Consider the following 14,976-nt stretch of genomic DNA (forward strand, 5'->3'; position numbering starts at 1 on the left):
AAGGATAGACTATTGGGAATACGATGTCAGCCTGCAGATATAAGCAGTTGGTAAGTGTATGCATTGTTCAAAGAGGCTATGCTTGGCTGGGTATCATGGGCATTACACAGCATTAGACCACAGCTGGATGAAAGGGTGATCCGTTTGTTATTTTGTTGTCCAGCTATTAGTAGAAGGTTTAGCTAACAGCATTGAGCTGTTAGTTGCAAAAATTGTAGAATTATACTAAATATATATTTTTTTGTTTACAAACTTTTTTTATTTTTTAAGAAATAGACTTCAAAATGGCATTAAAACTTCAAATAGAATATACAAGAGAAACAAGGAACAACTGCAGTATTCATTTCAAAGGTGAAATTATGTAGAATAAAGGGAAAAAGAGAAAAGAAATTAAGTACATGAGCAATATAGGTAGAGAGGTAGGCAGAGTTATAAAACGACCAACAAAGTAACTCAATCAATCAAAGCATAAATGGTCCTTATTGATCTAGTAAATGCCTGTGAGTTCTCCAAAGTTCCCTTTTCTGTCAAATAAATGCATCTTATCCAATAGAGTATAATGAATTCTCTCCATGAGCATCACCGCATCAACTCTGCAGAACTGTGGTCAATGGTACTGTGAGGGATTTCCAATGTAGGGCAATAGCCCATAGGGTGGATATACAAATGCTATGGATTAGCCTCATAACCTCAGTCTGAACTCCCGAGATAGGGGCTCCCAGTAGGCAGGACTGCACAGACAGATGCACCGGAGCACCTGCCACTGCAGAGGCAACTTCAGAAATTTTGTGCCACACCAATGAGAGGCTTGGGCAGGCCCAAAATATATGCACTAGAGTACCAGCAAGGCCACAGCCCCGGAAACAAAGGTGGGACGTCCCTGGATACATGGCGTGTAGTCTAGATGGGGTATGATACCATCTGGTTATTACTTTGTGGGCCGTCTCACGGACAGAAAGATCTAGAGCTCTTACACACATTATCCACCATGGAATCCCAATCCTCATCAGAAAAAGTGACATCACTATCAGCCTCCCATTTCTGTCTATAAAGAGGGGGTGAGGGAAAGAAAGTAACCAAAAATTGGCGATACAAATCTGAAATAAGACCCCTGCCCCTAGGAGAGTCACGGCTAATACGTTCAAAAAATGAAATCGGAGATGAAGGCGTAAGAACAAAATGTGAATTAAAAAATGTCTAATCTGTCGATAATGATAATATTCACAAAGCGGAATATCAAAAAGTATGCATAGCATCTCAAAAGTGATACAAGATCCTCCTCTCTGAAAGTCAGATAACCTAATAAAGGACCTATGTCAAGGATTTGTCAACGATCACCCTGTCACGTGTCCCCCACACGCCGCGCCCACAGCGACTAGCTAACCGAGACGCACGCGTGCGGCCGCGACAGGGTGGTAAAGAGGGGATAATAAAGGGGATTTACACTTAAATATCTAAAACCGTATATAAGATCAGCCGTGATACCTTTTCACAGCCCGCACTACCTCTGGCCACCACCAGATGGAGACTCCACTCCAATCCAGCTGGTCGACCACACACTGGCAGATACGATCTTACATACAACCTGGTGCCATGATTAGAGTTGAGGACCAGCTTAGTAATCACACACCCTTCTAAGGTCCCTTCAGGTATCCTAGCTTGAACCTCGGTGTTGATAAGTAGAGATGAGCGGATCGAACATGGCGAAGTGGAATTCGTTTCGAAGATTGGGAAATATTCGATTCGTGACGAATCCGAAGATTAGCCAACTTCGGATGCACAAATCAAATTTTTCCAAAAATGGCGGCGACATGTGTGGCGACGGAGCGGGGATCTCTGGGAATGCGCGCAGACAAGGCGCGCTGACCCATAATGCATTCATTCATGACATGTGATCGCATTAGCCAATCAGCAGCCAGCACTGTGTAATGGTGGAGCTATAAATCGCGGCCATCTTAGAATTCTCCATTAGCCTCCGGTCATTCAAGAGAGACAGACCTGTGTGTATTAGGGACAGAGTTAGGGCCACAGAGACTTTAGGGCCACAGAATCGTTACTCAGGGACACAGAATTGTTACTCAGGGACACAGAATCGTTACTCAGGGACACAGAATCGTTACTCAGGGACACAGAATCGTTACTCAGGGACACAGAATCGTTACTCAGGGACACATAATTGTTACTCAGGGACACAGAATCATTGAATTAAAGAGTATGTCAGACAACACGCAGAGGAGTGGCAGAGGAGGCAATGTTTCAGAAGCGAGCAGACGTGGCAGCAGAGGAAGGGGTCGAGGCAGCACTAGTCGCAGCCAGAGGCCAGTGCTCCCGGTGTCATCCAGCGGTCGTGTCTCCACCGACAACCCTGCCGTCATCGATTGGTTGGCTCGGTCGTCTTCCTCTTCCCAGGTCACCTCTGACACCTACAGCCAACGGTCGGTGGGTACGTCAGACACAACCGTTAGTTGGCATGGCCCGGGACCAAGCCCACTGAAATCACGTGTCCTCTACTTGCCCCTGTCCTTTGCTGTTCCCTCACCAAGCGAAGTATTGCATGCTGTGGGCTCAGCCCCACTGTACAGTGAGGAAGAGCTAACAGAGGGCGGTCAGGAACGGGGGGAGACATCCGCCTCTTCAGCAGCCAGGCGAAGAAGTACTGGCGAGGAGAGTGGCTCGGTAGCCGGTCTAGAGACAGGTCTGTCTCCTGACCCACACGCAGCCGAGGGGGCTAGTAGTGAGGCGGAGACCCTAATTGATGATGATGAGGCTGATCGCACTTGGCAGCCTCGTCGTCATCAGGCTATTGCTTCCGCATCATCAGGAGAAGAGGGTGCCAGCTTGCCAGCGAGCAAAACAGTCGGTGGGTTGCCCAGGAGGCAGCAGGGTCGCAGCAGTGTCAGTGGAGGCAAACGGCCACGGAGTAGAGCACCAGCTCCACTGCAGCCTACCACCACGGCCAGTAGTGGTGCCGGTGTGCACGGAGGAAGTAGCAGTCAGCCAGTGAGGAGTAGCGGGGGCAAAGTTTCCTACTCGGCGGTGTGGCAATTTTTCGTCAAGCCGCCCGAGGAAGTAAACGTAGCCGTATGTCGACTATGTGGCCAGAAAGTCAAGCATGGCCAGGGGGCCCATGTTGGGACTACAGCGTTGCGTCAGCATATGCAGCGTCGCCATTCGGTGGCCTGGGAAAACCGTGATAAAGATACGGCGGTTCTGCCTGCCCCAGCCCCCGCTCCATCACCCGCTCCGTTACTTGCTCCGTCACCCGGCGTCAATCGCCCTCTATCAGCCAGTCAAGGCTCCAACACCTCTGCTGAGGGGAGTTGTCACTCGTTGGCATCTTCCGCTCGTTCAGATGCTCCTTCTCCTGCTACTCCCTCTTCACGGATTCCGTCAGCAGTCTTTCTTGGAATCCGTTTCCAAGAGACAACAGTTTGCGAGCACGCACCCGACGGTGCAAAAGCTGAACGTCCTCCTGTCCAAGTTGCTGGTGCTGCAGTCCCTCCCTTTCCAAGTGGTGGACTCAGCACCTTTCCGAGAAATGATGGCTTGTGCCGTGCCGCGGTGGAGAGTGTCTCCTCACACTGCTGGTGGGTTCCATTTTGTCATAGGGTGCTGTATGGCCTCCCATTGCTGCTGCCAGGCCCGTAATCTGCCATGGGCCCCCGTACCGACTCCTCATGCATGCTGCTGCCAGGCCCGTAATCTGTCATGGGCCCCTGTACCGCCTCCTCATGCTGCTGCCAGGTCCAGAGTGTGTCATGGGTCCCTGTACGGCCTCCCATTGCTGCTGTCTCCATCGCCACACTCTGCCATGTGCCACTTTCAGGTCTCCTCACACTGCTGGTGGGTTCCATTTTGTCATAGGGTGCTGTATGGCCTCCCATTGCTGCTGCCAGGCCCGTAATCTGCCATGGGCCCCCGTACCGACTCCTCATGCATGCTGCTGCCAGGCCCGTAATCTGTCATGGGCCCCTGTACCGCCTCCTCATGCTGCTGCCAGGTCCAGAGTGTGTCATGGGTCCCTGTACGGCCTCCCATTGCTGCTGTCTCCATCGCCACACTCTGCCATGTGCCACTTTCAGGTCTCCTCACACTGCTGGTGGGTTCCATTTTGTCATAGGGTGCTGTATGGCCTCCCATTGCTGCTGCCAGGCCCGTAATCTGCCATGGGCCCCCGTACCGACTCCTCATGCATGCTGCTGCCAGGCCCGTAATCTGTCATGGGCCCCTGTACCGCCTCCTCATGCTGCTGCCAGGTCCAGAGTGTGTCATGGGTCCCTGTACGGCCTCCCATTGCTGCTGTCTCCATCGCCACACTCTGCCATGTGCCACTTTCAGGTCTCCTCACACTGCTGGTGGGTTCCATTTTGTCATAGGGTGCTGTATGGCCTCCCATTGCTGCTGCCAGGCCCGTAATCTGCCATGGGCCCCCGTACCGACTTCTCATGCTGCTGCCAGGCCCGTAATCTGTCATGGGCCCCTGTACCGCCTCCTCATGCTGCTGCCAGGTCCAGAGTGTGTCATGGGTCCCTGTACGGCCTCCCATTGCTGCTGTCTCCATCGCCACACTCTGCCATGTGCCACTTTCAGGTCTCCTCACACTGCTGGTGGGTTCCATTTTGTCATAGGGTGCTGTATGGCCTCCCATTGCTGCTGCCAATCCCGTAATCTGCCAGGGGCCCCCGTACCGACTCCTCATGCATGCTGCTGCCAGGCCCGTAATCTGTCATGGGCCCCTGTACCGCCTCCTCATGCTGCTGCCAGGTCCAGAGTGTGCATGGGTCCCTGTACGGCCTCCCATTGCTGCTGTCTCCATCGCCACACTCTGCCATGTGCCACTTTCAGGTCTCCTCACACTGCTGGTGGGTTCCATTTTGTCATAGGGTGCTGTATGGCCTCCCATTGCTGCTGCCAGGCCCGTAATCTGCCATGGGCCCCCGTACCGACTCCTCATGCTGCTGCCAGGCCCGTAATCTGTCATGGGCCCCTGTACCGCCTCCTCATGCTGCTGCCAGGTCCAGAGTGTGTCATGGGTCCCTGTACGGCCTCCCATTGCTGCTGTCTCCATCGCCACACTCTGCCATGTGCCACTTTCAGGTCTCCTCACACTGCTGGTGGGTTCCATTTTGTCATAGGGTGCTGTATGGCCTCCCATTGCTGCTGCCAGGCCCGTAATCTGCCATGGGCCCCCGTACCGACTCCTCATGCTGCTGCCAGGCCCGTAATCTGTCATGGGCCCCTGTACCGCCTCCTCATGCTGCTGCCAGGTCCAGAGTGTGTCATGGGTCCCTGTACGGCCTCCCATTGCTGCTGTCTCCATCGCCACACTCTGCCATGTGCCACTTTCAGGTCTCCTCACACTGCTGGTGGGTTCCATTTTGTCATAGGGTGCTGTATGGCCTCCCATTGCTGCTGCCAGGCCCGTAATCTGCCATGGGCCCCCGTACCGACTCCTCATGCATGCTGCTGCCAGGCCCGTAATCTGTCATGGGCCCCTGTACCGCCTCCTCATGCTGCTGCCAGGTCCAGAGTGTGTCATGGGTCCCTGTACGGCCTCCCATTGCTGCTGTCGCCATCGCCACACTCTGCCATGTGCCACTTTCAGGTCTCCTCACACTGCTGGTGGGTTCCATTTTGTCATAGGGTGCTGTATGGCCTCCCATTGCTGCTGCCAGGCCCGTAATCTGCCATGGGCCCCCGTACCGACTCCTCATGCTGCTTCCAGGCCCTTAATCTGTCATGGGCCCCTGTACCGCCTCCTCATGCTGCTGCCAGGTCCGTAATCTGTCATGGGCCCCTGTACCGCCTCCTCATGCTGCTGCCAGGTCCAGAGTGTGTCATGGGTCCCTGTACGGCCTCCCATTGCTGCTGTCTCCATCGCCACACTCTGCCATGTGCCACTTTCAGGTCTCCTCACACTGCTGGTGGGTTCCATTTTGTCATAGGGTGCTGTATGGCCTCCCATTGCTGCTGCCAGGCCCGTAATCTGCCATGGGCCCCCGTACCGACTCCTCATGCTGCTTCCAGGCCCGTAATCTGTCATGGGCCCCTGTACCGCCTCCTCATGCTGCTGCCAGGTCCAGAGTGTGTCATGGGTCCCTGTACGGCCTCCCATTGCTGCTGTCTCCATCGCCACACTCTGCCATGTGCCACTTTCAGGTCTCCTCACACTGCTGGTGGGTTCCATTTTGTCATAGGGTGCTGTATGGCCTCCCATTGCTGCTGCCAGGCCCGTAATCTGCCATGGGCCCCCGTACCGACTCCTCATGCTGCTTCCAGGCCCGTAATCTGTCATGGGCCCCTGTACCGCCTCCTCATGCTGCTGCCAGGTCCAGAGTGTGTCATGGGTCCCTGTACGGCCTCCCATTGCTGCTGTCTCCATCGCCACACTCTGCCATGTGCCACTTTCAGGTCTCCTCACACTGCTGGTGGGTTCCATTTTGTCATAGGGTGCTGTATGGCCTCCCATTGCTGCTGCCTCCATCGCCACACTGTGGCTCCACACTCTGGTTTTGGCCCCGTGACTGCCCAAATGAGTGAAGTGTGCGGTGATTCTAAGATCGAGGGCACTCATCTGCATGTCATACTGACTGACAGTATTATTTCTCTTCCCCAGCAGACTCCAAGGGCATTTAAATTAAAGGTACAGTGTTCTGCACTAATATAAAGGCTCTCTGAAGCCTAGAAACACCCTTTTATAAGTTAAATTCGCAGCGAATATATTCGCCTCGAATCAAATTTATTCCGCGAATTCGGCGAATCAGCCGAATCGAATTTTTGAATACTTCGCTTATCTCTATTGATAAGCCTTCCACTGTCCACACACCCCCGCACCAGACGCACCACAAAGGTAGCCTGCCACCACCCAACAGTTTATCTGCAGAATGGTCTGTTGAGACACCCCACACACAGATCTCCGTCTGGCCGATCTGTTACCTTTGCAATCTGCGTGCAATCTGCCTACTCACACTGAAGTTGCATACAGATTGGCAATGAGCTTAACCGAGCATTTTAAAGGCACTAAAATACAATACAATCTAGTCTCTCCAATCTAGTCTCTCCGGAGATATGAGCACGAGCTTAAATACACAGAAGTTCACTAATTAATTTTAAGATTTAATTTCCCAAAAGTGGGCGGGGCATAAAATATGTACAAAATATAACAAGTTACAGAAAATACAAAAGATATAAGAAGACACACAAATGACTAATTACTATAAAATAAAAAGGGAATAAAAAGACAAAATAACACTTTACCCTGCGGCTGGAGCAAGCCAGAAACTTAGCAATCCATTGGTCGATCGAACCAGCTCCGTACGGATCACAAATGTCCAAATGTCCGTGTACACAATTAATTGGGATTAGGACATGGGCGGGACATTAGTCTTCGGCCAATTGACCCTGGGGGAGGTGGTCCTGACCTGCCCACAAGAGGTACTGTGTATGGACCTGCCCAAGTTCAATTGGGCCAAGACTGGCATAAACACCAAGTCGGGGATTGGATTTCTGACACCAGCGCGTCAGCCCGATCGCAACAGTACCAAACACCATCAGACTGTCGCACCCCCGCGTCATCTAATCATTCCATGCATTTTCCTGGCTTTCTCCCCAAGCCACAAATATGATTTTCATATGCAAATGCAGCGCACAGAATGGCCTACAAGAAGGGAGTATGTTCACCTCTCTGCAACTAATATTTTAGCTTTTATGAGAGATGAAACATCCTTCTCTGATGTATGATGTACTTAAAGAGCTTTCCACATAAGGCAGACAGTCTGTCTGCTGTCCTTCATCCAAACCTGTTTTCCCAGAAAGTGATAACCTGATTGACACACAAAAGGTGTCACCTCCAGGAACCTGGCTTTAGACTAATTTATGCTAATTGATGCTAAATGATGATTGAGTCTGTAAGGCCTATTGAGTAATTGTGTATACATACACCTCTGTATCCCAGATCAATTGATGACCCCTTGTTTGTACCATCTATTCATTTCGCTACTGCCCAGGGGCTCAATACACATCCTTAATTTCCAGACTGTTCCTGCACACACCTTTGCAATGAAAGGGCGTCACATAATCTAATCTACTCAACCTGTCATGGCTATGATACCATATTTCCACTCAAATCTTGCATGTCCGTTACAATAAATTTTACATGTCCGTTACAACCTATCATACCACCAACGGAATACCTGTGAAGATGAGAATGCTGTAATAAAATTTGGGTCACCAAAAAATGATGAACCTGGTGAGACAGAGGAGACAAGATTCAATTTAAGTTTATAACGGGACCAAAACATCAATGATTGGGCAACAATGGAGTTATAGAGCAATAACGAGCGGGGGTGGAAATTTTGGACCATAATACACCTGGTAAATAGAACGGATGTGTAGACTGAGATTCAAATCTGATCCATGGGACCTGGGAAGTAATAGTCACCCATTGTGATAGCTCTGCGAAATGGGCTGACAGGTAGTAAAGCCAGAAATTGGGGAGACCTAGGCCTCCCGCCCATTGTGACCGGTAGAGGACCGATGAAGTAAAACAAGGGCGTTTGTAACGCCAAATAAAATTATTAATAATCCGTTGAAAGTGATCTAAGAACGTTTTTGAGACAGGGATTGGGAGTGATCTAAATAAAGTAATTTAGGGAAGACATTCATTGTTACTGCCGTGACTCTGCCCAAGAATGAGATAGGGGATCCATGCCAGATCTTCAATAGAGGTGAGAGGCGTGACACACATGGTGGCCAATTAGCAGCAAATAATTTTGAGTATCTGGGGGTGAGGTTTATACCTAGGTATGAAATCTGATCTGTGGCCCAACGAAATGGAAAAGAATTGCGGAGAGATGCACCCAGGGAATCAGGAACATTAATAGGCAGAACTACTGATTTAGTAAAATGTACAGTAAGACCTGATACTGTTACAAAGTCATTCAATAATGAGCAGAAGTCAGGCAATGACACCAACAGTTTAGTAAGGAAAAGCATAACATCATCTGCATACATACAAATTGTGAAATGTGAACCAATAATGGGGAACCAGAAATGTCTGAGTGTGATTATTGCAATTGCCAAGGGTTCCAAAACAAGCGCCAATAATAAGGGTGAAAGAGGACAACCCTGACGGGTACCTCCGCCTAGTGTACAAAATACAGAATTGCAGCCTGGAAGTCTTATTCTTGTTTTGGGGGGAGTCATACAAAGCATGTACACCAGACAGAAATTCATCACTAAAGACCATCTTCTGCAGTAATGAAAACAAGTATGGTCAGAGCAGAAGCGGACTGACAACTCATGGGGCCCCCGGGCAATAGGGGATCATGGGGCCTCTATGTCCTTGCCCACACTCAAAGTACACTCAAAGCACACCCAAAAAAGCCTAAAAAAAGGTACTAGGGGCATTTCATGGGGCCCCCTACTGACCCTGGGCCCTTGGGCAGTGCCCGAGTGCTCGAATGTTCAGTCCGTCCCTGGGCCAGAGGACACTATCAATAACAAAACTTCTTTAGAATGAAAATTGACATCCTGAATAACATTTAATGTGAGATGAATATTGTCCGTGATAAGTCTGCCTGGGATAAATCCTGATTGGTCTGGTGAGACCAAAGAGGAGATAATAGGGGCCAACCTATCTGCCAGAATGCGGTTAAATATTTTCAGATCATTGTTCATCACTGAGATTGGTCTATAGTTTTGAGGTAAATGATGGTCTTTCAGGGGTTTAGGTAATAGAGACAGGTTAGCCAAGAGTATCTCCTCAGGAAACCTACCGCCCTGCAAAACATCATTGAATAATGACATCAAAGAGGGAGCCAATGTAGGAGCAAAATGTTTATAATAACTGTCCGTGAACCCATCAGGGCCGTTGCTGTGGAAGTTCTTAGTGTGCTAATCACACAGGATATTTCCTTCAAAGTGCATGAGGCACTGAGAGAGGATATCTGAGAGGGTGAGAGAACAGGGTGGGGTATAGAATCAAGCCATGAGCCATTTGAGGAAGCAGAAGTTGGTTGCGGGGGAGCTAACAGGATGGAATAAAAATTTTCCAAAATACCCAGGACTTCACGAGGAAGAGAGGAGATACTGCCGGATTTAGTACATAACTTGTAGATATGTGGGGGTCGTATTGAAAGGTTTAATTTCTGTGCCAACATAGTAGACCCTGAATTACTATGTAATAAAAAGGAGGCCGTCGACCAGCGTAGAGCTTTTTCAGTTTTCTGGGATAGTAAAATATTCAGTTCTAGACGCTTTTGCGATATCATGGTTTTGTTAAGGAGAGATGGATTGCCAACATGAGCCCTATAATGTGATTCTAATTCTCGGGTAAGTTTCTGAATTTGTTTCCGCCGCTCTCTATTTCTAGATGAAGCCATAGAAATAAGGTGACCTCGCAGGACCGCCTTATGGGCTACCCACAAGATGGCCGGGGAGATATCAGGAGTTATGTTTGACTGAAAGTATTCTTGAATGGAAGTAACTACTTCATGGCGGGTGTTAGTATCCGTAAGCATAGAGTCGTTAAGTCTCCAGGAGTAGGGAGTAGGGGCTAGACCTATAAAAGTGATAGACAGCGCGATAATATTATGATCTGACCAGGGGCTTAAATGAATGCAAGCTTTCCTAGAGTTAGCCAGCAGAATGGGGGAGCAATAGATATAATCTAGTCTAGCATAAGAGTCATGTGGGTGGGAGTAAAATGAATAATCTCTAGCTCCTACAATATGTGCCCTCCAGGAGTCTACCAGTTGAAGTGTGTCTAATTTTTTGGTAAGGGATTTTGGGAAGGCCTGGGAGGATGGTGAGGACAAGCTTTGGTCTAAAAGAGGGTTAGCTACCAAATAAAATCACCTCCCACCAATAAACGAGGGGATAGAAACCTATCAAGAATTTTGAAATAAATAGGAAAAGAAGGATGCTTGCGCCAAATTTGGTGCACAGACATTAGCGATCGTGAGTTCACGAACCGAGAGGGTGCCTTTAATAATGATAAATCTGCTCTCAGGGTCACGTGCCCGAGGTTTTTTTTACTACAAACACATGGGAATAACATGCCCTGCCCTGCTAGTCCCAGGGAACTCTGGTAAGGACCTGCTGATCTACCAGGTCCCCAATTAGGACACGCAGGGCCTGCACCCTTTCCCGATCCTTGGGAAGGTGGGTTACCAGATACCTGGTGGGGGGACTGAAGTTGAACTCCAACCTGTACCCCTTCTTGATCAAGTCCAGGATGTACAGATTCGAGAAGATTGAAGCCTACTGAGGGAGAAAGGTCCCCAGTCTTCTTTCCGTTGGGACGTTCAAGTCATTGAGATGAGACTTGGTGGGCTTTGAGGAGGATTGGATAAGATTCCTCCTCTTCCCATATTCCTGTGCCCTGTCCAATGTTTCTTAGGCTGAACCTCCTTAACCTTCTGGGCATGTGTTTTTTGACAAAAAACACTACTAGAGTAAAACCTTTTCTTACTCTCTGGGAATGTCCTCTTGTTATGGGCTGTACATTCCAGAGCCTCCTCGAGACCTGGACCAAAAAGATTAATGCCAATAAAGGGTAAGGCACAAAGGTGCAGTTTGAATGCTGAGTTCCCTGCCCAGGTTTTTAACCAAAATGCCCTTTTAGCTGAATTCACTACGGCAGAGGTTCAAGCCGCTAGCTTAACTGATTAGGCCGAGGCATCCACAAGGAAACCAACTGCTTTATACAGCAAAGGAAATTATTTCAGGATTTGCTGCCTGGAGGTCCCTGCCGAGAGATGCGACTGTGTAAGCCAGCATTCCAGATTTCTGGTGACACAGGTAGCCGATAAAGGTGGCCTAAGGCTGATGGAAGTGGAATCCCAGGCCCTGCGGAGTAAGACTTCATCCCTCTTATCCATAGGGTCTTTCAGAGCCCCCATATCTTCAAATGTTAAGTCTGTCCTTTTAGGGACTTTAGATAAGGGGGTGTCCAATTTCTGAACCTTGTTCCATTGCTGGGACCTGTTATCCTAAAAAGGAAACCTCCTTTTAAGATTACTTGAGAAAAAGGGTTTCCTCTCAGGGCTTTCCCATTCCTGCTTAATGGTATCAACCAGGGAACTACGGACTGGAAAGACACTAGTCTTTCTAGCATACAAACCTTGATACATGAGGTCATGCTTAGATAGGCAAACATCCTCCTCCTCGATCTCTAAGGTTTCGTAAATAGCTTTAAGGAGGTCGTCCACATCTTCCAGGGGCAATTTGTTCCTGGAACCTCTGAAGGAGCAAACTTCACCGTCCTCATCTTATGATCCTGAATCTACCTGGGACCTAGGATCCTCCTCCGGGTCCTCCTCCCTTCTTAATGCATCTGCTACCTACAAACCAGCCAATTGGGTCCAAGGATCCAGTGGCGACTGCATTTTTCCAACAGGGATCTAAAGGAGTGAAATGTAGACAACACGTCATCCTTAATGGAGGTGAGCACTTTATGGCAGGCTGTAAATGACTTATCCTTAATTAGGCTAGCCACACAATTGCAGCATAAGGGTTTTTCCCAAGTTGAACCCAATTTAGCTGCACAAACTGCACACTTCTTCTTGGGGTTCTGACTCTGCACCTTGTCCTGGGCATTAACCTACAATAAGCAAGAAAAAAAACACAATACAGAAAATAATCAGCCCAGGGCGCCTCATACAAAAACCACTGTGCTGGGGGAGCAAGAAAAGGAAGTGTGCCCACCAGGGTCAGCAAGAGGGATCAGAGTCCCCAAGCTTACCTTAGAGGAGCCAGTGCCTGAAGGACCAGGGTCTGCCTGAGAAGTGCCAGCGCCTTCCATCCATCCCTCTTGGTGTAGAGCCACAGGCTCTGCTGGGTCTGTACACCAGACTGGCTGCTTGACCAGATGCCTGTGCTGCTATGGAGACTGGAACCACGAGTCTCCAGCATTCCTCGATGACGTCACTGCAGCTGAAACTTCCGGTTCCTGGACAGCACCCAGAAGTTGCGGCTACTCGCACGCCTGCTTGGCAGTCATTCTGCCCCACTGTGCATCGGATGCTGGAGCCCCCCCCCAACACGGGAAGGAATGCAATAGGCATCAAAGGTCCTGGACCACCCAGGACAACCCCAATGGTCATCATCCACTGAGGCATGGAAAGATATCAGGAGTGCAGCCCCACTCCCCCTGAAGGGATCACGTCAGGAAGCAGGAAGTAAGCCAGACCAGGATCCACCAGCAACCTCTAGGGCCCAGGACTTCCAAACAATCAGTTCCTTGATGACTGCACCCATCCTTGCAGAGGAAACACTAAAAACTCAGGAGGGAGGCCTGGTGGTCCGCCATTTATAGAACTGTGCTTACGTGTTTCCTGTCCCAGAGGGAGGAGCTCTGTCTCAGGAAGGATGTCCTGGAGGACGTTTGGAGAAATGAACATTAGAATGACTGAGAGACAAAAGCCAGAAATAGATCAGTGGCTGCATGCACGCCTCATTGTTAGGCTGCAGGTAGAGAGGCAGAGATGAGGCAGGATTTATCATGAAATACAAATTAAAGTGTATTATTATCAAAACAGCCAAGAATATTTCACAAGGTCTGAAAAGTATGTAAGTCATCGAGTTATTCCCCAATTTAAGAAGAAGAGCATAACTGCAGGTAGTACATGTAAGAGAGGAGTTGCAGATGATACGATGGTGGGTAGTATGTACAGGAGAGGAGTATGGGGGTATGACAGTGATCGGTGTGTACAGGAGAGGAGTACGGAGGTATGACAGTGATGGGTATGTACAGGAGAGGAGTACGGAGGTATGACAGTGATCGGTATGTACAGGAGAGGAGTACGGAGGTATGACAGTGATGGGTATGTACAGGAGAGGAGTACGGAGGTATGACAGTGATGGGTATGTACAGGAGAGGAGTGTGGAGGTATGACAGTGATGGGTATGTACAGGAGAGGAGTACGGAGGTATGACAGTGATGGGTATGTACAGGAGAGGAGTACGGAGGTATGACAGTGATGGGTATGTACAGGAGAGGAGTACGGAGGTATGACCGTTCCCAGGGAGGAGTATCTCAGGAAGGGTCTATACTCCACCATAACTCTGGTTCTCGGAGTGTCAGGTCCCAGCGGGTTCTCCTGGTGTCTCTCCTGTTATTCTGTCTCGGACACATCAGAGGAACATGGTGGGAGATCGGCCTGAATGTCCTTCCTAGGAGGGAATACCGGAGCCATTCTGAGGCCCAAATGATGGCCGGCAATGAGGAGGAAACCAACACTGAGAAGTAGATGCTGAGATATATACAGCACGGGGCAGCACAGTGGCTGAGTGGTTAGCACTTCTACCTGGCAGTACTCGGGTTGTTGGTTCAAATCCTAACCATGGCACCACCTGCCTGGAGTTTGCATATTCTCCCTGTGCCTGTGTGGATTTCCTCCGGGTACTCCTGTTTCCTCCTACACTACAAAGACATGCTGGGAGGTGAATTGTCTCCTGTCTAAGTTGTCCCTTGTATGTGTATGTCTGAATGTGAGTTAGGGCCCTTAGATTGTACGCTCCTCGGGGGCGGGGACTGATGGGAATGTACAATATAGATGTAAACTGACGGCGCTATATAAGTACCTGGAATAAATAATAATAATACACCCAGATCATCGATGACAAGGAGGAAGGTTCGGTCTCAGATGATTGGTCCGTCTATAGCAGGGACAGGAGCCGGGACCAGGAATAGGAGATCCACCTGACTTACCCGTGTGCTCTGACATGGAGAAGATCCCATGCTGGCCCTATGGTGGCCGTGTGTTCAGGATGGAGACTGACAATCACAGGACCTTCTGGAAGCTGATCTAAAATGGCTGACAGGAGGAAAGTGTTCCCGGGACAGGAAGTGACACCAGACAGGAAGTGACAGACAGGAAGTTACTCCAGACAAATTTATACAGAGGCTGCATTATGGAGAGCAGACACTAGATGGTGCTAGTACAAAAAAAGCTGAATAGAATGAAATAACAG

At 49.4% G+C, this 14,976-nt stretch overlaps 1 protein-coding gene across 1 annotated transcript in view; it reads left to right on the forward strand.

The window, feature by feature from the left end:
- The window catches only part of LOC149470528 (uncharacterized), a 235,815-nt gene that overhangs the window by 44,590 nt on the left and 176,249 nt on the right, over window positions 1–14,976 (forward strand). The gene's annotated exons all lie outside the window — the stretch shown is intronic.

Source organism: Staurois parvus, unplaced genomic scaffold, assembly GCF_062004578.1.
Source record: "Staurois parvus isolate SC_StPar_1 unplaced genomic scaffold, SC_StPar_1.0 ptg000039l, whole genome shotgun sequence".
Classification (NCBI taxonomy): domain Eukaryota; kingdom Metazoa; phylum Chordata; class Amphibia; order Anura; family Ranidae; genus Staurois; species Staurois parvus.